The 22,555-nt window shown below is 31.9% G+C and overlaps 1 long non-coding RNA gene and 1 pseudogene across 1 annotated transcript; both read left to right on the top strand.

Moving 5' to 3' along the window:
- The first annotated feature begins 7,433 nt into the window (after nucleotides 1-7,433).
- LOC126889449 (uncharacterized) lies at nucleotides 7,434-13,051 on the top strand. The gene is made up of 3 exons (XR_007700032.1): nucleotides 7,434-7,597; nucleotides 7,856-8,004; nucleotides 12,208-13,051. It is a non-coding gene; the product is annotated as an uncharacterized LOC126889449 (long non-coding RNA).
- A 6,576-nt stretch (nucleotides 13,052-19,627) lies between these two features.
- On the top strand, nucleotides 19,628-20,967 carry LOC126890269 (uncharacterized; annotated as a pseudogene).
- The last annotated feature ends 1,588 nt before the right edge of the window (nucleotides 20,968-22,555 follow it).

Raw genomic sequence — 22,555 nt, 5'->3', positions numbered from 1 at the left:
TCTTAACTTATTTTTATAAGACTGTAGGACAGTAGGACTCAAAATTATTATATTGTAACAAAAGAGAAAACTTGGCCGACCGCCGTATAACAGTAAACACCTCGAGAATTACGTCATCGAATGATCTAGGCCTCGGCGGAAAGGAGGAGGAACTTCTCGAAGATACGACCCGTAGGCGGAACACGCTGATAGCTAGAGATGGGCGTCGATTGTTCCAGAATAACAACTGGGTATAAATACGGGCATATTTGTAAATACAGTTTAGTCTTAAGCCAAAGTTTGTAAAGTAAACTTGTATAAATAAATAATAAAGTCGTAAATAAATACGAACCGCTAGTTTTATTGTAATTATAAGTAATTACAATAGTCACGTTACAATATCTTCACACCTGTCATCACCATGACAAGACACTTGACAGGAAGCATGAAGTCACAAAACATAGAACAACATAATAGGTCTGTTCCTTTGTTTTTTAGTGTTACACTTTTGAGTGTAAGTGTAAAGTGGATTTTACATCAACAATAAATTGAACAATAAATTGACCAAGTTATTCAAGGCCAAATTTGACGTGTTCTCAAAGCACAATTTGACATCCATATTTGTTCGTTATTAACTTGACGTCAATAAATTCGTGAATTTCTTGAAAGCAAAATTTTCTTGTCCTCAAAAAAATTGAAGGAACTTGGAATAAATGCTCTATGGTTAATTCGCACACTTGATCCAACGTTGCCAAGTCACTAAAATCTCAATATTTGACGAAGCGTTAAATACCGCTATGAATTCCAAGATTTCATTGGTTAGAACTACCCACGTGATATCTGTGTTCGTATTGGTCAAATGATTAAGAATGACAGAGCGGGATATTTAAATACCAATATTGTATGCAAAGTGTCGTTTCAAGAAAACAAGTCAGCTGACTGAGGATGATGGATAAATATTAATTTCTTGTTTATCTTTGACAATTTTTATGATAGAAATAAAAGTGTGGTAGAAAATCAATATGTATATAAAACGGTATTGATTAAAAAACACTATTTATTCGTTTCTACTAGTCTTCTTTCTAGACTCTACCTAGTCTCATAAAATATTTCTTTTTATCTCATAAAAAATATAAACAATTATTGTATAGTTATAATATTCTTTTAATTTATTTCAGTTGTTCAATACAAACACGGCAGTACTAGAATATATCTTATAAATTAAATTATAAATGCATGAAAATTAAAAAGAGATAATTTACATAAAAGTTAATATAGGTACTGGATATGGGGAAAAGTAATTTAGGGGAAATTATATGTTATATTATATAATAATTATGATTTTCTTCGGCATTTTGTGAAGTATAGGGCATGTTGTGTCTAGTGTCCTTTTAAAAAGTCTGAAATTTCATTTACATTTGGATTTTTAAACGTATCACTTATTAATATGTTGCTACGATTTTTGTTCCTTTGTGGAGAAAAACCGTTTCTGTGGTTCAATGTTTTTACATATTGAAACCTTTAAAACACTTCAATTTTTTTATGCAAATTTTTATTAAATTTTTTGTTGCATGTGTATATTTGACAAAACAATCTAAACATTGCTGTCACTTAAATTATCTAAATCGGGTGTATGTATTTACAAGCATCGTCAAATCTTCATGATCTTTTTTATTGCAAATTAAATTGATGTTACTTAAATCCTTAAAGTCGTGGTTTCACTATCAAATAATTTGATCAAACAGTTTGAGCAAACTCAGGAAGTGCCGTCACAACTGCAGTTTGTTCAAATTATAAAAATCTAGTCGTCACACTATCAGTTTGATCAAAGTTTGTATTGAGAGTTGTGGTAGTAGGTACATATATCAAAACCCACAAGCATTCCAACACTTTAGCGAATAATAAGCCCCAAACTCTCTATTGTAGAAGGGAGTTAGTAACAAACCAAAAAGAAATCAAGTCCTGATTAGGAAAAATCTAGAAAACAAACAAGAGTAACTATTGGCTACAAAAGCTGCTGTACAAAAATCAGTGTGCACGCTGAAGAAAGCAACGCAGGGAATGATAACGAAACAATTTTAACATGTAGCTAGGCCATGACTGATAAACATATACAGGGGCTCACAGCTTAAATGATGCAGTCACTACTCAATAAAGCTAGCTTGTGTCAGTCGCTCAATATTTATTAGAAAAAACTTACATACTGAAGGTAGGTAAGTTAGTATGAGTCTTCTAAAATAGCATAAGCTATGTTTTGGGTTTCAAATATGCAATAATTAACACCCTCAGCGCCAGTGTATCCTTTTAGATATACACTGTCCTCAACACTGTGTACTAAAAAAGATACACATGGCTCGTTGTGTTCGATCTATTGTGTCACCTAAAAGGACACACTTTCCTAAGTTTTTATATGTAGAGAATAATGCTATGGCCTGAGCCAATTTCCTGGTATAACTGGGTTTGGCCTTATGCCATAAAAAGATAGATTGTATGTAACTAGAAATTCGTATGAAAAATGTTGCCATGTATGGGCCAAAACAACTTGCTCCAACTCATTATGCAGGGAAAGATTCAAGGAAAAAGAAGCATAGGGAGATGCAGAATATCTTGGCTGCGCAACTTGAGAGAATGGTACGGATGAACATCAAATGAACTTTTCAGAGCAGTCGTCTGCAAAGTCCTAATAGCTAAGATGTATTGTCAGAGAAATAGCAAATAATCCCAAAAAAGTGCACCAAAATTGAGAGATGAGGTGGAAACACAGTTTGGAAAAATAGGTAACCCTAAAACAATTAAACGGATATTACAAAAGAATAATCTACCTACATAGCTGAACTGCAAGAAATAAATCTTTTATCAGCCAAAGAAATAAGCAGCAAGGAGTTTTGTTTTCTTTATTAATATTCTCCTTTAAAAGTTTACATCATTTTAGCTGATATCAAAATCGTACACAAAATAATTAAAGAACTATTGTTATTTAAGTATGGTATATTTGAAACCCAAAACATAGCTTTGCTATTTTAGAGGACTTATAGTTAGTAACTTACTGTCAGTATGTAATTTTTTTTTCTTATATTGGGTCAAGCAAGCAAGCATAGTGATTTAACCCAGCCTGAGAGACTTGCTCACCCCTAGAGAATGACATTCGGGTGATACAATTCATTGGGGCGAGGAGGATTAACTCCCGTAAGCAGGAATCACTCCACCCCGCTTCAATGCTCCAGACCATCCACTTACCCCCCGATAGCACTCTGATGCGCTATAGAGGCTCTCAATCAGCAAAGTGCTTATCATATGGGAGTCTTGGGTACACGGACTCCCATATGAAATCCTACCCCGATCAATGCAGGCCAGCGTGAGGCGCTCTATTCCCGCTATCTCTAGTGACTTATCTTCGATCTGTTTTGCTTGCTCGGGCGCCGAGTCCCCGCTCTGGGCTCTATCCAGTTCGGCGACTCGGCGCTCGAGGATGTGGGCCCCTCATGCCCTTTTTTGGGTTTTGTTACTAATATTTTTTTTTGTGGCTTTCGCCTATTATTAATATTTTATTGATTTTTTTAGTGGCTGAAGCCGATTTGAAGTTTTTTGTATATTTTTTTGAGGGATGTCTGAAAATTATAAAAATCAACATTAATAAATATAATGAGATGCCAAAGGTGAGCAAGTTGTCTTCTTTTGATAGAGCTACGATTATCTAGCCTTTATTATATATTTACTAATATTTGTTGTTTGGGTCTCCTATGTTTCCATCTATGGTACACATCATACCTTAATATCTCTTGCAAGATCCGGTTTGGGTGGTCTTCTAGCTCAGCAAATTTTGTTCTGGCTTTTTCCTCCATAATATCCAGTACTCTTATTTGTTTTAGGTCTCTAAATAAGAACCGTTCGGCGACGTATCTGGGCACGTTTGCAGCTTCTCTGAGGCAGTTGTTGTGTGCCGCTTGTATTTTCTTTTTGTTACTTTGACTTATGTGACCCCATGCAAGAGATGCGTATGTAATTATTGGCAGTATAATGCTATTTATCAGTCTTAATTTTGTTTTCATAGCTAATTTGCTTCTTCTTCCTGTGAGTCCTCTTATTGCTGATCTGGCCGCTGCTGTTTTCTGGACTGTTGCGTTGACATGTGATGTGAATGTAAGACCTTGGTCCATTGTGACTCCTAAATATATAACTTCGTTTTGCCATTCGATGGGTCTGTCTTGCAATGTTAGCTGTTCTTCTGGGCTATCTCTTCTCTTTTTGAAGATAACCGCTTGGGTCTTATCTGGATTTATTGCTATTTTCCATTGGATACTCCATTCTTCTATTGTATCCAATGCCGTCTGTAGATTTCTTACAGCTATATCTAGGTTCATGTGTTTTGCAGCAATTGCAGTGTCGTCTGCATAAAGGCTGATCAGTCCTTCATGCCACACTCTATCAAAGGCTTTGCTTACATCCAGAAAGGCTGCTCCCGTATATTGTTGGTCATTGAATCCAGCTACTATATATTCGGTAAGTCTTAATATTTGAAGTTCGCTGGAATGTTGAGCTCTGAATCCAAACTGTGATTCTGGGATTATGCCTAGCCTGTCTGTCTCTGATTGGAGCCTGGTTTGGATGACCCGTTCCACTATCTTACTGACTGCTGGAAGTAAGCTAATCGGCCTATAATTTTGAGGAAATATGTGGTTCTTTCCTGGCTTGGGTATCATAATTACATGGGCTTCCTTCCATCGATTTGGGAAGAGCCTGTATCTTAGTATTGCGTTTGTTATATTTGTCAAATACACAACTGCTTTCGAGGGAAGATACTTCAGAGCTCTGTTAGTGATTTCGTCTGGACCAGGTGCTTTCTTTGGTGAACTTTTTCGAATCAGTTCACTTATTTCTCTTGGTGATGTGGGATTTATTATTTCTTCTTGTTCTTCGGGCGTTTCTAGTTCTGTTTCTTCGACTTCTTCGATAAAGTCTATATCTTCGTCTTGGTGATAATTCAGTGTACACTCTCTTTCAAGTGTCCTTCTCATCACCTCGGCTTTATCTTCTTCTGTGTAGACGATCCCATTTTCTCCATGTAGTGGGGGAATGGGTTTTCTATCGTTTCTTAAAGTTCTTTGGAGCCTCCATATTTCTTGCATATTTTGGCTCCTTTCCTCCATTTCTTTTATGTAGTTTTCCCACTTTTGGCTTCTATGGTCTATTAGTGCCTGTTTGACTTGTCGATTCAGTCGATTTGCCCTATTTTTATCTTCCTGGTTTCTTGTTCTTCTGGCTCTCTTTTTGGCTCTGTTCTTTTCCCTTATCATTTCTTTTATTTCCTGATTTATGTCTCTAAATCTTCCCATATGAATTTCATATTCTTCTTCAGTAGTGCTATTTCTTAGTGCTTCTTTTATGATGTTTTCGAGCTCTAGGACTTTTTCCTCTATTTCTTGTGGATTGTCAATTGTAGGAATGTTTCCAATTCCTATGCTCACTAGGCGTTTGAAGTTAGACCACTTGGTTTTCTTTCTTTTCTTTGTTGTTCTGTTATCTTCTTCCCATGTACCTATTTCTATGAGTATGGGGTTGTGGTCTGCTGATCCTTCGTTTAAGGTTCGGATGTCTGTTTGTAGTCCTAGGCTTTTGGCCACTACTATATCTAAATGGGTTGGTAGAGCATTTCCAGGAAAGTATGTTGGTTCGATGGGCCCAATCACCATGGTGTCTTCGTTGTTCACTAGATAATTATTCAGTATTCTACCGTTTCTGTTTGTAGCTCTATCGTTCCAGTTAGGGGATCGGGCGTTTAGGTCTCCTATTATTATGGACGGTTCTTCGGCGTTCAGGAACGTATTCAGGTCGTCGTCGTTTAGAGGATCTGTTGGCCTTACATATGCTGAAGTGATCCTTATTTCACCTTGTCTCATCTGGACTTTTATTGTTGTTGCTTCCATAGTGTTTAGTGGTGGCGTATGTTGTAATGTATGATTTATTCCTTTTCTCACTAGGATAGCAGTTCCTCCTGAATTTGCTCTGTGGTCGTTCCTGTAGATGTCGTATCCTGGAAACTTGATATTGATGGTATGAGTTAGTTTAGTTTCTTGCAATGCTACTTATATTGGGTCACTGACACAAGCTAGTTTTATTGAGTAACGACTGTATCATTTGAGAATTGAAGCTGTGAGTCACTGTAGGTGCAGTACAATAATTTTGCTTATACAAATTATCAGTAATAATATTCATTTACATCAAAATAAAAATTCCATCACATAAGGATGTCTAACAGCTGATTGTCATTATTTGTCTTTATTGCTTAATTCTCTGACCAATACGAACACAGATATCACGTGGGTAGTTCTAACCAATAAAATCGTGGAATTCATAGCGGTATTTAACCAAGGTTAATAGATTAGGGCGTAGGTTGTCTCATAACTGTAGACCAATCAAAGGCTGGCTTTTTAAAGGCGGGAATACGTCATCCGTACGACAATTTTAAAATTGCCATAAGAGTCAATGCTAATAAAAGGTTCAAAAACTCAGGTTTTGCAATATATTTTGAGATTTTCTTGGGTATAGGTATATTAAGTGGTTCTTATATTGGTAATTATATCAATTTTTCCCTTAAAAATCAATAGTCTGCTAACAAAAAACTAGAATTCATTTAACACTTATTATGTGTGTTTTAAATGGAGAAAACAATTTAATTAGCACAAAAATCCAAAAAAATAGAAGAAAAAGTTTAAAATCAAAAATACTAATATGTAGGTACTTACTCATTATGTTTTTCGTGGAATGTGCAGCACTTTTATCATTTTTGGTGGTATGCAACAACAAAAGAACAAATAATATAAATAATTTATTATTAGGTTAAAATATAAAAAAGACATAACATAATATTAACATATTCAGACACGAGGAAATGGTTGCTACCTATTTTCTTATGTTTAGAGGCCCATTTATCTTGTAACATTTTATTATCCATTATTGTTTGATAATGTTAAGGTATTTGGGAAATGTCCAAAAGCATTATTTTGTTTCCATCTGGTTCAGGAATTTTGGAGTTGCTTTTACATATAGCTATGCTACAAATGTTACCACCACTCATCTAAAAAATGTTTTATTATTATAACATACAAAACTACATATTATTATGTGTAATATTATAATTTTTAAACTAACTTTACACGGTTACGAAAACACACTTCACAAGTCATTACTGCCTTTGTATAGGACCCAAATAAGTAATTATAGTAATATTGTCCTTATATGCTTAAAAACTCAACAAATATTAAACAAATAAACGATATTACAAGAAAATTCCACAAAAATATACGGAAATATAACCACAAACAACTGTCAAACTTGACTTTGTCGTACGAGTGACGTAGGCATTCCCCTCCCTCTCGCTTCCCCCATCATAGTTATGAGATAACCTAACCCCTATCTATGAACCTTGGTATTTAACGGCTCGTAATATTTGACACCAATTTGACAATTGACAGATTATCTTGTAAATAAATAAATAAATGTAAATAGTTATCCTTAACAAAACAAAGTCGGGAACAATGAATTAATAGATATGTAAAAGCCATAAGGAGAACAGAACTAAAATTAAAATATGAAAGAATATGCAATAATTGTATAAGTGGTAAGTAATTCAATTAATAAGGTTTTTAAAAAATGTACAGTCGAACCCGCTTATTGGAATAGCCTTCGTGCCAATCAAAACTATTCCTATAACCGGGATATTCTAATAACCGATCATTGGTCGCTAGTAAAAACGTTTCGGGACCTCAAATTTTTATTCCTTAAACCGGGATATTCCTTTAAGAGGTATTCTAATAAGCGGGTTTGACTGTACAATAATAAAGATGGACCTAAGTAATAATTCAAACTTAATTATTAGGAAAGCAAGCCACTTTAAAAAGATATTCCAAACCAAAACATGGGTTACCAAAGCAGGCAATAAAAAGAAAAGGTGATCTAGAATGCAAGAGAAGAGCTAATGAAAGAAGTAAATGTAAAGAAAATAATGAAGATACTTCTCTGGACCATGTAAGTATAAGATATTAAGATATAGTTTATTACAATATGGTTAGATGCAAAGCTCACCATGTTTTAATGCATATAGCCTAAACTGTCATTCAATATTTTTCTAATGGTGCTACAACCCTTTGTGAGTCTTGGTGTGCTTAACAACATTCTGCCCTGCCAGATACTTTTCCGATGTTCATGGTTTTAAGATCCCCCTCTATATCGTCTATCCATCTTTTATGGGCCCTTCCTCTTGTTCTATTTCCTTGGGGCTTCCATCTCTGGATTACTTGTACAGCTCGATTATCTGGCATTCTTTCCGAGTGATCAAGCCAATTTAGTCTTTGAGATTTTACAATTCTAACAATATCTGCGCTCTGCATTAGTATTATCCAGCTCGTGGTTCATTTTAATTCTCCACAAACCATCACTGCAATGTGTAGATTTGTTTTGTAGATTCTAAGGTTAGACTTAGTAACTTACTTTTCGTCAAGTCTTTGTATGCATAAAATCACTTATTGCTGCTAAGAATCCATGCTTTTCTTGACTGGTGTTGTTGTCATTTATTATTGAGTCTGGTTAGTGAAAATGGGAGGCATATTCGTAGGTATGGTATTCTACCTTCAGATGTTCATGTTGATTTTACTTTGTGCACTCTATACAGAGAGAGTCTGTAAAGTGGAATAAATTCAATATCTCAAATACTAATTGTTTTTTTTGGAAAATGCTCAGACCCGTCGATTAGTATTTCAAATTGTCCTTTTTGATATTCAATAAAAATGTATACAGGGTGTCCCAATTTAGAGATATGACGTCATCGTCGATTTTCTTAAATGGCAACACTGTCATTTTGATAGCTAATTTGATAGGGTTTGTAAAGTTATACATAACTGCAAAATATCAAATTTTTATTCTCTACCATTTACAAGATAATAGAAAATAACAAAGTTATATCTGTAATTTGGAATATATTCAATAATTAAAATACTAACTGTTTTTTTGAAAAATGCTCAGACCCGTCGATTAGTATATCAAATTGTCATTTTTGACATATAATAATAATGTATACAGGGTGTCCCAATTTAGAGATATGACGTCATTGTTGATTTTCTTAAATGGCAACACTATCATTTTGATAGCTATTTTGATAGCGTGTGTAAAGTTATACACATCTGAAAAATTTCAAAATTTTATTCCCTACCATTTACAAGATAATAAAAAATAACAAAGTTATGAAGAACAAGAAGTAATCAAATAATAATTGAATTTATTTATTTCAATTAAGGCTATGGGTACATAATTCGCAAATATTTTATGTGTATCCCTACTTTTTCTGTCTTTACACGGCAAATTACGTGTAGTAAAATTCACACTGGTATGGATATGTAAACATTACTAGAATGTCATTCTACTTGAAAATGTCATCATTAATTTAAAGAGATGGGTTTTGAATGTTCTTGGATAACTGTTATTTTTATAATTGCAAATTATTAATTCAGTTAATAAATGTGATAATTTTTTCACTAACTATGTATTCAGTGATTGTAATAATTTATTTGTACAACAAAGACTAATACTCAATCGAGGAAAGAGGAAAAGTGTTAAAGTGATTTTTTAATAATACATATATTGTTATGGAACGCTTACAATTTTGAACATCTTTAACAACAAAATACTTGGATCACAGAATATATTATCCTGATGTATTCTCTGATTGTATCTTCCACAAATAATACACAATAAATAACTTTTTATTAAGTTCACGTCTTAAATCAATTATTTATCAAATACACTATATATCAATAATATTTAATCAATAACTCAACATATTCCCGATGCAATGTCAAATATTTAAATTTGTCACTGATTGTCAGTGTCTGACTGACAATATATGCTGACAATATTATATTCGGCTGAGTGCGTTGTAAGACAAAGATAGATTTGGAAAATATTACCACGGCATTGTGTTCATTTTTTTTAAATCCTGAAAAAACCAATAAATAATTTTGAAAAATTTAAACGCAGAATGAAAGACTAAATTATTACCGAGGGCCGAAAGTCCCTTAGAATAAATAAAAAGTTTATTTTGAATGATATATTTGAAATTAAAAATCACACTAAATTTTCTCTTAGTTTTTCACCCCTGTAACTTATTAAAATAAACATTACAGAAGTTTTTAGGGACTTGCGGCCCTCGCTAATAACGTAATCTTTCATTCTGCGTTTAAATTTTTCAAAAATACTTATTAGTTTTCTCAGGATTCGAAAAAAATGAATCCCAATTTAAATAGCATTGCAGCCGAAAATACGTACCGATCCTCTTAAGCAAATGCTCATAACGTTGCCCATTGACAATTTGACAATAATTGAGGGCAACATTATGAGTTTTTGCTTAATTTATTGAAATAATTAAATTCAATTATTAGTTGATTACTTCTTTTTCATAACTTTGTTATTTTTTATTATCATCTAAATGGTAGAGAATACAAATTTGAAATTTTGCAGTTGTGTATAACTTTACACACCCTATCAAAATAGCTATCAAAATGACAGTGTTGCCATTTAAGAAAATCAACGATGACGTCATATCTCTAAATTGGGACACCCTGTATACATTATTATTACAGTGGAACCCCGATAAGTCGGCCCCCGATAACCCGGAAGTCCGGCTAACCCGGACCGATTTTCATCAGATAAACATTTTGATTTTCAGTACATATTTTGTATTTTGACAACGACAGCCGATCTGGGCGTCGAAATGTTAATAAAATTATTTTTCAATATAATTGTGGCTTATTTCCCATCAAAATACATAGTTAATTATCAGACAAACATTTCAACAATAAAAATGTATGTAATATAATATTTGAGAGATAATACGTATTTGTGTAATTTGAACTACATAATATACCATAGTAAAAATGACTCATGGTACACAACGTTCATTGTCGTGTTATCGAAAACAACAGGCACCTGTAAGTATCCTTTGTTTATTTGAAACTGTCTTAGCATTGTTTAGAAAAGATTAAAAGGCTATTAAAATTATTTTTCAAACAATGGTCTTAGTCTTTACTGTTATTAAATAACATAACTTCCTTGCGATTGAGACGGTATTGTGTGTAGTAAAGTCGCATTGTTCGCTTCCGTTCTGTAATCATTCGTAAATCTATTCAGATTTTGTGTTTTCACTACGTAATGGCAATAAAACCTAAAAATCTTGTTTTTGTTTCAAAATGATATCAAAAGACAGTTTGGACAATCGGTGCAAAGCTAATAAAGCTAAAAATGAGACTCTCGACGACGCGACGCTTTGTATGTGTGGTTTTGTGCGAAGCGCGAACGTGGTTTACCAGTGTCTGTGTGCCAATTATAACGGAGTTTATCTGTAAGCATACCACATTTTATTAATTTTTACCATTTTCTCCGGCTAACCCGGATTTTCGATAACCCGGATCGGCCGCGGTACCGATTAATCCGAGTTAACGGGGTTCCACTGTATATGTCAAAAAGGACAATTTGATATACTAATCGACGGGTCTGAGCATTTTTCAAAAAAACAGTTAGTATTTTAATTATTGAATATATTCCAAATTACAGATATAACTTTGTTATTTTCTATTATCTTGTAAATGGTAGAGAATAAAAATTTGATATTTTGCAGTTATGTATAACTTTACAAACCCTATCAAATTAGCTATCAAAATGACAGTGTTGCCATTTAAGAAAATCGACGATGACGTCATATCTCTAAATTGGGACACCCTGTATACATTATTATTGAATGTCAAAAAGGACAATTTGAAATACTAATCGACGGGTCTGAGCATTTTCCAAAAAAACAATTAGTATTTGAGATATTGAATTTATTCCACTTTACAGACTCTCTCTGTATATTTTGTTTTACTTTCATTTATATATAGACTAAACGTAGTAGCTTTCCATTTCAGATCTATAGCTTTTTCTTTTGATACCTTTTTGTTGTGACTTATTATGGGAACTGCCCTTGTATAAAACTAACTAAACTAACCTAAACCTTGTAGGTATAACTGTCCTAATATTAAAATACAGTTGTCCCTTGATAGTCCGACAGGTATGGGACCAAAAGGTCAGACTACCGAGCATGTCGGAGTATCAAGTGTGTACTGTACTTTTGTGGTACTTTCCACATTTGTATGATTTTTATGGTACACAACGTAAAATTTTTATTTATGTATTTGATTTTAGGAACAAACACCAGATATTTTATATATGTAGAAAAAGGAAAAACTGTTGGAACTTTAATTTGAAGGCTTTTGACTAGTGAAAATTTGGATAAACAACAGGAGTTACTTTGGGCTATAGCTACGTGCAAATTTATTTTCTTGTGGCTTCCTATATTTATTCTTGTTAACTATATCTACACTTTGATATGTTTTTAGTCGCATGAAGATTTTATAGTTTATTATTTTATGTATAGTGTTATATTTGTGTTGAATAAACATTATTATTATTATTACCTTAATTTCCATTAAATAAATTAACTGTAATCAATAAATCGTTTTTAACGTTGATAAATAAATTATCAATAATGATTCCCAAATATTTTATTTGTTTGACAACTTCTACGAAATAATATTTCGTAGTAATAATCAATGCTTTGGTTTAAGAAATAGACAACTTAGAATAGAAATATGCTTTATTGTCATGGAAAATTGTACAGTTTTATAGACAATGCTTACAGAGTCATAAAAAATACAAAACAATAACAAACACAAAAATCAATAACAAGTTTAACTTGAATTGGTGCTCTACACATATTATTACACATACTACATATTATTGAGTGAAAAACACTTTAACCCATTGATAACAAAAACTTTCCATAGAAGGCCACAATTTTTAAATCATTTTTCTTTTAATTGTAAACGGCGATCATATTCTACTGCTTATTATTTTTTTCTGTTATAACACCCTGTATAGCATATATTCAAGTATTGTTATACTTTGTATTAGAGGTATTTTTTTAAACTGTGTAATTGATTGCACTTGACCAACTTCATGTTTGCAAAATAAATTCGGTACGACTATATACGTTCGTTTTATTGTAATCCTTAAGCCGTAAGATATTGCTTAGTTTGAAAAACACTATTTTTATATCAACTTTTACTTTTAGAAATTGATATGGCAACAACACATCACTGCCTATTGATTTCAAAGGCGGTGATTTAGAGGCAAACGCTAAATAAACAGCAAATATGTGCCTGAGTAATATATTAAAGCTCTCTGAGTTAGGCTATCTTTAGCTTATTCTTTCCATTTCACTCCTGTAATAAAAGTTAGTACTTGGTTCTGAATTTACCTGGTATTTACATAGCACCCAGTATCTTACCAAATTCTTTCCCCCCTCGAGCCGACAATTTAAAGTAACCCTCTGTTATAGCCCAACAGAACAGGCCATGTCTGAAGTTACCCCTACGAAGCAATCTTAATTGCCGCTACGAAGCGATCTGTTTGTTTTTTTTTTCGTAAGCCACTTTCACAAAATTTCTTACAGTTCTTGTACATATATGTATATAGGTCTGGCTCCCGCGTATGAAAAAAAGTTGATTAAGCAAGCTGAAAATTTGTTAATAGCTTAAGGGCCGGTTGTTCGAACGCTAATCAACAATGATCATTATCAAATAATTAATTACTGTCAATGTCAATTGTTAAAACATAATTAATTACAATTCTGAGACTATAATAAATTAATATAACAATAATTATTAACATAATTAATAATAAATCTCATAATTGTAAATAATTATGTTTTCAGCAACCCAAACAAAGTTGCGACAGTTTTGGTGACAGTAATTAAATATTTAATAATGATCATTGTTGATTAGCGTTCGAACAACCGGCCCTAAGGGTGTCTAGTTGGACAAACTTTGATATATAGGAAAAGGGGTTTTAATTGTGGAACTGTCAGACCACGAAAACGTCACATGTATTTTGTCCGACAGAACTTCCAATTGAATTGTTACCCTTTCATTAAACTCTCATGCAAAAATCAGGTTGCTATTTATCACCAAATGAGAATTATAAATGAGTGGAATACGTAGAATATGTCAAATGACAGGTGATAAATAGCAGTCTGATTTTTGCATGAAAGTTTAATGAAAGGGTAACAAATCAATTGGAAGTTCTTTTGGACAAAATAAATGTGACGTTTTCTTTCGTGGTCTGACCGTTCCAAATTTTTAACCTGTTCCACAATTAAAATTTCCAGTGTTCCCATATATCAAAGTTTGTCCGACTAGACACCCCTATTAACAAGTTTTCAGCTTGCTATTAATCAATTTTTTTTCATACGCGGGATCCTGACCTAATAGCTTAAACGCTTGAATAAACTTATTTTAGCTTGAGCTTTATCATGTATGTATATTAGTAAGACATAAATTAAACTTGAAAATATAATATGTATGACGCACGCACTTACTGACTAACTTTAATGATTAAATTAATATATTACTAATCATTATATTATGATTGTGTCACATTGTGTGCTGGCACAATGCATCGTCTTTTTTAAATTTACCGCGCATTGACTGTTACCCGTACAATTGGCAACGTTGGATCAAGTGTGCGAATTAAGGTTTCGTATAATGTATAACCTGTGGTATAACTAACTACACAACAAATACAGCGTGCTTTATATGTTCGTTCATGGGTATTCTTTCATTTTTCCGACTGTATGTATTAATAAATATTATTTGTGCTGATTAAATTTGTATGTGTTATTAATAAATAATATTTGTGCTGAATTAATGTTACAAGACATTCATAATATAAATTGCTGTCAGAGTAATCTAGTAGATGTTCTTAAACTATATAAGGCCTACAATATTTGAGATTATTATTTACTATAAATCTACATATTATTTTAAAACTATTTCGGCTAAGATAGGAATATACAGGGTGTAACAAAAATAGAGGTCATAAATTAAATCACATATTCTGGGACCAAAAATAGTTCCAATTAACTTAACTTACCTTAGTACAAACATGCACAGAAAAAAAGTTATAGCCCTTTGAAGTTACAAAATAAAAATCGATTTTTTCGAATATATCGAAAACTATTAGAGATTTTTTATCGAAAATGGACATGTGGCATTCTTATGACAGGAGCATCTTAAAGAAAAATTATAGTGCAATTTGTGCTCCCCATAAAAATTTTATGGGGGTTTTGTTCCCTTAAACCCCCCCAAACTTTCCTGTACGTTCCATTTAAATTATTATTGTGATACCATTAGTTAAATTCAATATTTCTAAAACTTTTTTGGCTCTTAGTATTTTTTCGATAAGGCAGTTTTTATCGAGTTGCAGCTTCTTTTTTAATATGTTTACATAAAAATTTTATGGGGGTTTTGTTCCTTTAAACCCCCCAAATGTTTGTGTATGCTCCAATTAAACTATTACTGCCATACCATTAGTTAAACAAAATGTTTTTAAAACTTTTTTGCCTCCTTGTATTTTTTCGAGAAGGCACCTTTTATCGAGATATGGCTTCTTTTTTAATACGGTTCAAAATATACTTAAAAATGTAAATCATACCTACATAAATTTTCATATTATTACCAAGTCTCCATAATCGTACTTAACCATATACAAATATGTGGTGGATTTGACAAATATTCAAAATATCTCGATAAAAACTGACTTTTCGAAAAAGTACTAGGAGTCAAAAAAGTTTTAGAAATATTGTGTTTAAGTAATGGTACTACAATAATAATTTAATTGGAACGTACACAAAAGTTTGGGGGGTTTAAAGGAACTAAACCCCCATAAAATTTTTATAGGGTGTCCAAATTTCCCTATAATTTTTTCTTAAGATGCCACTGTCACAAGAATGTTATATGTCCATTTTCAATAAAAAAACTTTAATAGTTTTCGATATATTGAAAAAAAAAAACGATTTTCATTTTGTAACTTCAAAGGGTTGTAACTTTTTTTATATGCACATTTGTACTAAGGCCTTAGCAACCAAACGACGTTTTTATAACGTAGATAACACGTCATAAAAATGACCAATTGACGTGTTTCTATGACGTAGTACCGACGTTGAAAATCACGTGTATTTGTCTCATCGATTTGACGTCATAATTGTGACGATTTTAAAACGTCTAAAAGGTGACGACTTTTATACGTCGGTAAAATCACGTCTTTAATACTTCCAAAAAGTGACCTCTTTCAGATTTTTTAAAATAGGTAGCATAAAAAATAGGTAACATGAAACCTATAGGTCTACGTCCCATGTGTCGATGAAGATATACTACCATTAGTTTGAGATCACTTGTGCATTAGAAACAATCTAACATTGATTCATTGATTCTGCATGATTGTACCAGCCCTCGCATTATAGAATTTTCACTATTTATATAAGTATACCTACTTACTGTGTCAAAACTGAAAAAACATACAAACTAATAAATAATTTATTAACAAATTACTCGAAAACACATAATGAGTTCATTAACAGAAAATAAACATAACCTCAAACAGTTGTCAAGAAGAATACTGCATTAAACTAACTCACTGAGCAAAATCGAATACAAATCTCTTAATTAACACGTTTCTTCAACTAAATATCTAAATGAAAAGTCTTATTTTATCACACGAGACACAAACCACGTAAACAATAAATGTGAAATTTCTTATGAAAATTATTTAACGAAATTGTTTGGAGTAATACAAACAAGCTCCTCCCAATTTTGTGACGTCAGACTTAAACTGTCTGAAATGAAAACGTTTTTTAAACATTATTTTAACGTCATTAATCTTACGTATTTAAAATCACCTACAAAAGACGTCTATATGACGTAATTTTCAAACACGTGTATATATTCAACCAAAACTGACGTTTTCTCGACGTTATATGACGTCAGTTGGTTGCCTGGGGGTAAGTTAGGTTCAATCAAACTATTTTTGGTCCCAGAATATGTGGTTAAATTTATGACCTGTATTTTCGTTACACCCTGTATAATGGAACATATATGCACGGAGTGTACGATCACATTCTCAAAACATTCTAATTTAAGAAGTCACATGAAAACGTTTCATCCTGGTAAGTTGTTTTTGATTAATAACAATCCACTGGATATCTGTGCAATCTACAAACTTGATGACTTCCCGTTGTTATATCTACAATTTGATGATACCTAATTCTTGTAATTTTAGATAAACTCGACATAATTGCACCCAACAAAACATTTAAGTCTATTGTACTTTGTAACAAATGTCCCAAAAGGTTCTCTAAATATTCCAATTTAAAAAGGCATGTCAGTAAGTTTAATCCAGGCGAGGACAAAACTAAAGCAAAACTTCTATTTAGTGCTTTTTGGCTATCATTGTATACAGGAATCAATAGCGAACACATTTTATTTTATTTCAGAAAATATCAACGAGCTGACTTCATCTAAGATTTGCCCATATCAATGCAGTGAATGCCAGAAAAAGTTTTCACATTTACAAAATCTTAGAAAACATCAAAAAATTCATGCAAAAGACAGTGATATTGGAAAAAAGCAACAAAACTTCAAGTGCAGTTTGTGTAACTACGAAAATTCTATAAAATCCAATTTAATTCTTCATCTCGAAGAATATCATGCCATTAAAATAGAGCAACAAGATCTTCACTTTTCTAGTGAACTAGAATTTCAAAAATGGAAAACTGACATGGAAAAAAAAACAATTTTCTTCATAATATGAAGAAAATTATTCTGACATATTATGTCGCATACAGTCATCCATACACGACTGCAGAGGGCATTAAGAAACAGTTATATTTGCCATCGTTCAGGTTTTTATGTGAAAAAGGGTAAGGATATGCGATATTTAAAAACCAAAGGAAGCAGAAAAATTAATGGAATATGTCCTTCTCGATTGAAAGTTTGTATTTTACCAGAAAATGGCAATGTTAAAATTAATTTTATACAAACTCACATTGGTCATGACAATGACTTGGGTCATTTGAATATTACTAAAAATGAAAAAATAGAAATAGCTAGTAAAATTGCTTCGAAAATTCCTCTTGTTTCCATATTATATGAAATTAGAGATTCTGTAACTAATAATAAGTTGAAAAGGATGCATATCTTAACAAGAAAAGATCTTCATAATATATCACAAACTTTTAATTTAAATTCTGATAAAATTCGCCATAAAAATGAAGTTATAAGTATTGAATCCTGGATTGAAGAAGCCAAGAATAGTGGAATAATTTTATATTACAAGCCACAAGGGGCTTTATCTAATGATTTTCCTTGTTTAAAAAATGAAGATTTTCTTTTAATTGTTACGCATCCTGGTCAACTGGAAGTGTTAGACAAATACTCAGAAGATGTAATTTGTATCGACGGAACACATGGACTTAATGCTCATGATTTTGAACTTACTACATTGTTAATATTGGATGATATGAGGGAGGGATTTCCTTATTGTTTTATGATTGGAAATCGGTCTGATGAGGAAATAATGACTATTTTTTTTCATGAAGATAAAAGAAAATTTAGGAAGAGTAATCAAACCCATGGTTTTCATGTCAGACATGGCCCAATATTACTACAATGCATGGCTTCAAATTATGACTCCAGCTAAATTCAAGTAGAAAACTATGCAATATATTCTTATTTTTAAACGCTTTTATTTAGTTCAATAGTTTTCGTCAAATCTTTAGACGTTAATTTGACTGCCTTTTCTCCAATGCAAATGAATGACAATTTGCAGACATATGCATTTGCGGGAACAATACACGAATGGTCAATAAAATTTTTTTTATGTTTATTAATTGTTTAAATAAAAAAAAAACGATTTTAATGGAAAATGCTTAAATTCTCTTGTTTTTTACGATGTAAAAACTTTAAACTTTTACGGATTTTAGCTAATGATATGAACCATACATAATTTCACTTTTTGCGTTAATTGTTTACGTTATGCTTCATAAATAAACAATAAAGTTTCAAATTTTTTGCCCATTCCGACTACTTTTCATGTTAGTAGATACATCATATGTTTTATACATATTTTAATAAACATGACGATATATTTTAATGTTTGACAAGTGTAAGACTAAAAAGTAAAAAATAAAAAAATATGAAAAAAATTTTTTAAGAAACGCTTTTCTTTAGTTACGAGTGACTAAAATTAAAAATATTTCAAAAAAATCAACTAAAAAGCAAAAAATAAAAAAAAAATTGAAAAATCTAACACATTCGTTAAAGAAAAGCGTGGGGCGAAAACCATTTATTCGATGAGACGCGAAACGTTTTTTTTTTGACGAATATGTTAGATTTTTTCAATTTTTTTTTATTTTTTTCTTTTTGGTTGATTATTTTATAATATTTTTAATTTTAGTCACTCGTAACTAAAGAAAAGCGTTTCTTAAAAATTTTTTTTCATATTTTTTTATTAAATCTATATTATGGGTATTAAATTTTAGGCTATGTTGTTCCTGGCACGTAGATAAAGCGTGGCGGAAAAATCTAAATAAAATTGATGGCCAAGAGCAAAAGGTAACTTAAATATTGAATTTTTTTGCCCACTCATCATACCATTCGTCTTTTAGGTTATCGTATACAAACAGCTACGTACCTTATTACAAGAGACCGATGTTACTTCATTTAGGGATATGATACAAAATTTTCAAATTTCTCTTCTATCTTTTGGTAATACACAAGAATTTGATCAATATTTTCAAAAATGTTATCTGCACAATATGGAATCCTGGGCGTACTGTTATCGCTTGCATGCAGGAATAAATACAAATATGAGCATAGAACGAATGCATCAAACGATTAAATATTTAAACAAAATCAATGGGAAAGTCCCCGTAGCTGGCTGTCTACCATAGTTAAAAAAACCATACTGAAGTAAAAACTTCTTTTGTATATTGGTATAAAAAGTTTTATTAAAAAACATAAAAGTCCTCCAAAAGGATTTGCAAAACGTTTTCAATCTGAATCAGATCATCCTCAGTGCGTTCTGCTTCACAAAAGAAACTAGCAACTTATTTAAAAAGGTTACATCGATATAAATGGTTTACATAACAATTAAGTGATATTTGTAGCGACTCCAAGTCGATGTTACAAGATGAAATGTGCTAGGAGTGCTCAAAGGGCAACATGGTTCCCTGCTCGTTAAGAACTCGTGGTTCTTGCCAGTTCAATGGACACAGACCAAACTTGGAGTCGCTACAAATATCACTTAATTGTTATGTAAACCATTTATATCGATGTAACCTTTTTAAATAAGTTGCTAGTTTCTTTTGTGAAGCAGAACGCACTGAGGATGATCTGATTCAGATTGAAAACGTTTTGCAAATCCTTTTGGAGGACTTTTATGTTTTTTAATAAAACTTTTTATACCAATATACAAAAGAAGTTTTTACTTCAGTATGGTTGATTAAATATTTGTATTTAAATGGAAGACAAGTACGAAGGCTGGATAAAACTATCAATATCTTGATTAAATTAATTAAAGACAAATTGTTTGAACGGCTTATTACGTTGAATAAAGGTAAACTATCCAGCAAATTACGAGAGTTGCGGAAAAGGCACAAAACAAGTCTTAATTTAGATATGGACACCATTGTCATGTCTGAAATGGGCTGGGATATACCATCAAGTTCAACTAATGATATCTATTAAGTTCAGAAAAACAAACCCAGTTGTGACTGCCGATTAGTCTGTGATTTGTGCCAATCCTGTCTACATTCATATTCCTGTACATTGTACATGCTTGGATAACAGTATAAGATGGAATATGTGCAAACACATACATCTTGTGTGTCAATTTATGAAAGGCCATCAAATTCAAGATACTAATGCAGATGAAGAACATATAATAAATACAGATGAGGTAAAAATTAAACAAGCTACAGAGCAAGCTAAATTTGTGGAATTTGTGAGTAAGTCTTGTAATATCAAGAAAAAACGTCCAAACAACTGGAAGTTGAAATACAGAAATTGATAGAAATACAAACCCAAATAATTCAAAATATAACAACTTTTGAACAACTTAAGGCATTTAAAAGTATTACAGCACCAATGGTGCCTACATTAAGGACATTGGCAGAACATTCCGGAAATGAACTTAATATTATGGAACTATCTCATGGCACACAAAACATATAGGCACATATAACATCGAAGTAAAAAGAAAACGGGAAATCAGAGAATCGATAGAAATTGAAAGAAATCCCAACGGCTTAAACCAAAGAGATGATGCGCAACGGCTTCCTACAACATGGAAAACAGTACTGAAGAAAAAGACCAAAATAAATCAGGCCGCAACATCCACGCGTAACATCCCGCCGACGACTGCAACCTACACCGGACCAATAACAAGAGCCAGAGTTCGCGCAGGGCAAGCAGCAGCAGGATCAACTACATAAGCGACGGTATCGTGAGTAAAAATTCAGTTTACTTCAAGCAGCAGCGAGAAGCGGAACTACCTGACTTGACAATGGCAAGTGAGATCTTGCCGAAACGTCGTCAAAATAATGGTTTTTCTCAAAACCAAAATTATTCAACGCGGAGTCAAACCCGGAAAACAACAGAAAGCACATATAGCTCCCGCGGAAACTTCAAGTGTAATATATATATATATATATATATATATATATTATATTTTTTTTATTTTTTTTATATTTTTTTTATATTTTTTTATATTATATATATATATATATATATATATATATATATATATATATATATATATATATATATATATATAAAATAGATGAAATAGAGAATGTGGAAAAATCCCCTTACGAACAATTCACACATCCACCATTTCGGGCTGGGGAAAATTTTTCGAATAGAATCAAAGATCCAAACACCAGTTCTTAGAAATGTGTTTCGCCCTCTTCAACCTCTCTGGGCTCGTCGGTAAAGACAAGAGGTTGAATATCTTTAGACAAATTCTAATCAAAAAACAACATTCGAGACCTAGACATAGAAGGTGCGTAAGTCTACGGCAAATCCGACAATGACAGTCTCAAGTTTTAATTCCCTAATTACTTAAAGTAAGTAAAATATATGTTTAAAAACATAAGATGTAGATCTTTGAAACACACTCAGTGAACCAAAGATCTAAGGTTATTGGTTTAATATATATTTATATATATATATATATATATATATATATATATATATATATATATATATATATATATATATATATATATATATATATATTTGTACAAATATTATCGACCGTACTGTGTTAAATAGTAATGTTTGAATAACGGCAATTCGGTCAGTTGAAAGAAAACTCTATTTGTTTTAAGTCTCAATATTTCGTCACTATTTGGTGACTTCTTCAGGAGAAAACTGCAAATTTATTAATATTAGACATGGACAAACTTAAATATTTCGATACTTACAACTATAAGAGTAAAAATTTAAATTTCTTTAACATTATTTTGAAAATTGATTTAGAAAATGACAGATTTTATTTTGACTTATTGGGGAGTTATGGTAACTGCAATATATTTTATATTAATAGAATGTTATCTGATATATACAATTTTTAGTGAATAGGTCAAAGTAAAAAA

This window comes from Diabrotica virgifera, chromosome 8 (assembly GCF_917563875.1).
Source record: "Diabrotica virgifera virgifera chromosome 8, PGI_DIABVI_V3a".
In the NCBI taxonomy this organism is placed as follows: domain Eukaryota; kingdom Metazoa; phylum Arthropoda; class Insecta; order Coleoptera; family Chrysomelidae; genus Diabrotica; species Diabrotica virgifera.
The sequence above is the reverse complement of the archived record's forward strand: the minus strand, read 5'-3'. Positions and strand labels throughout refer to the sequence as shown.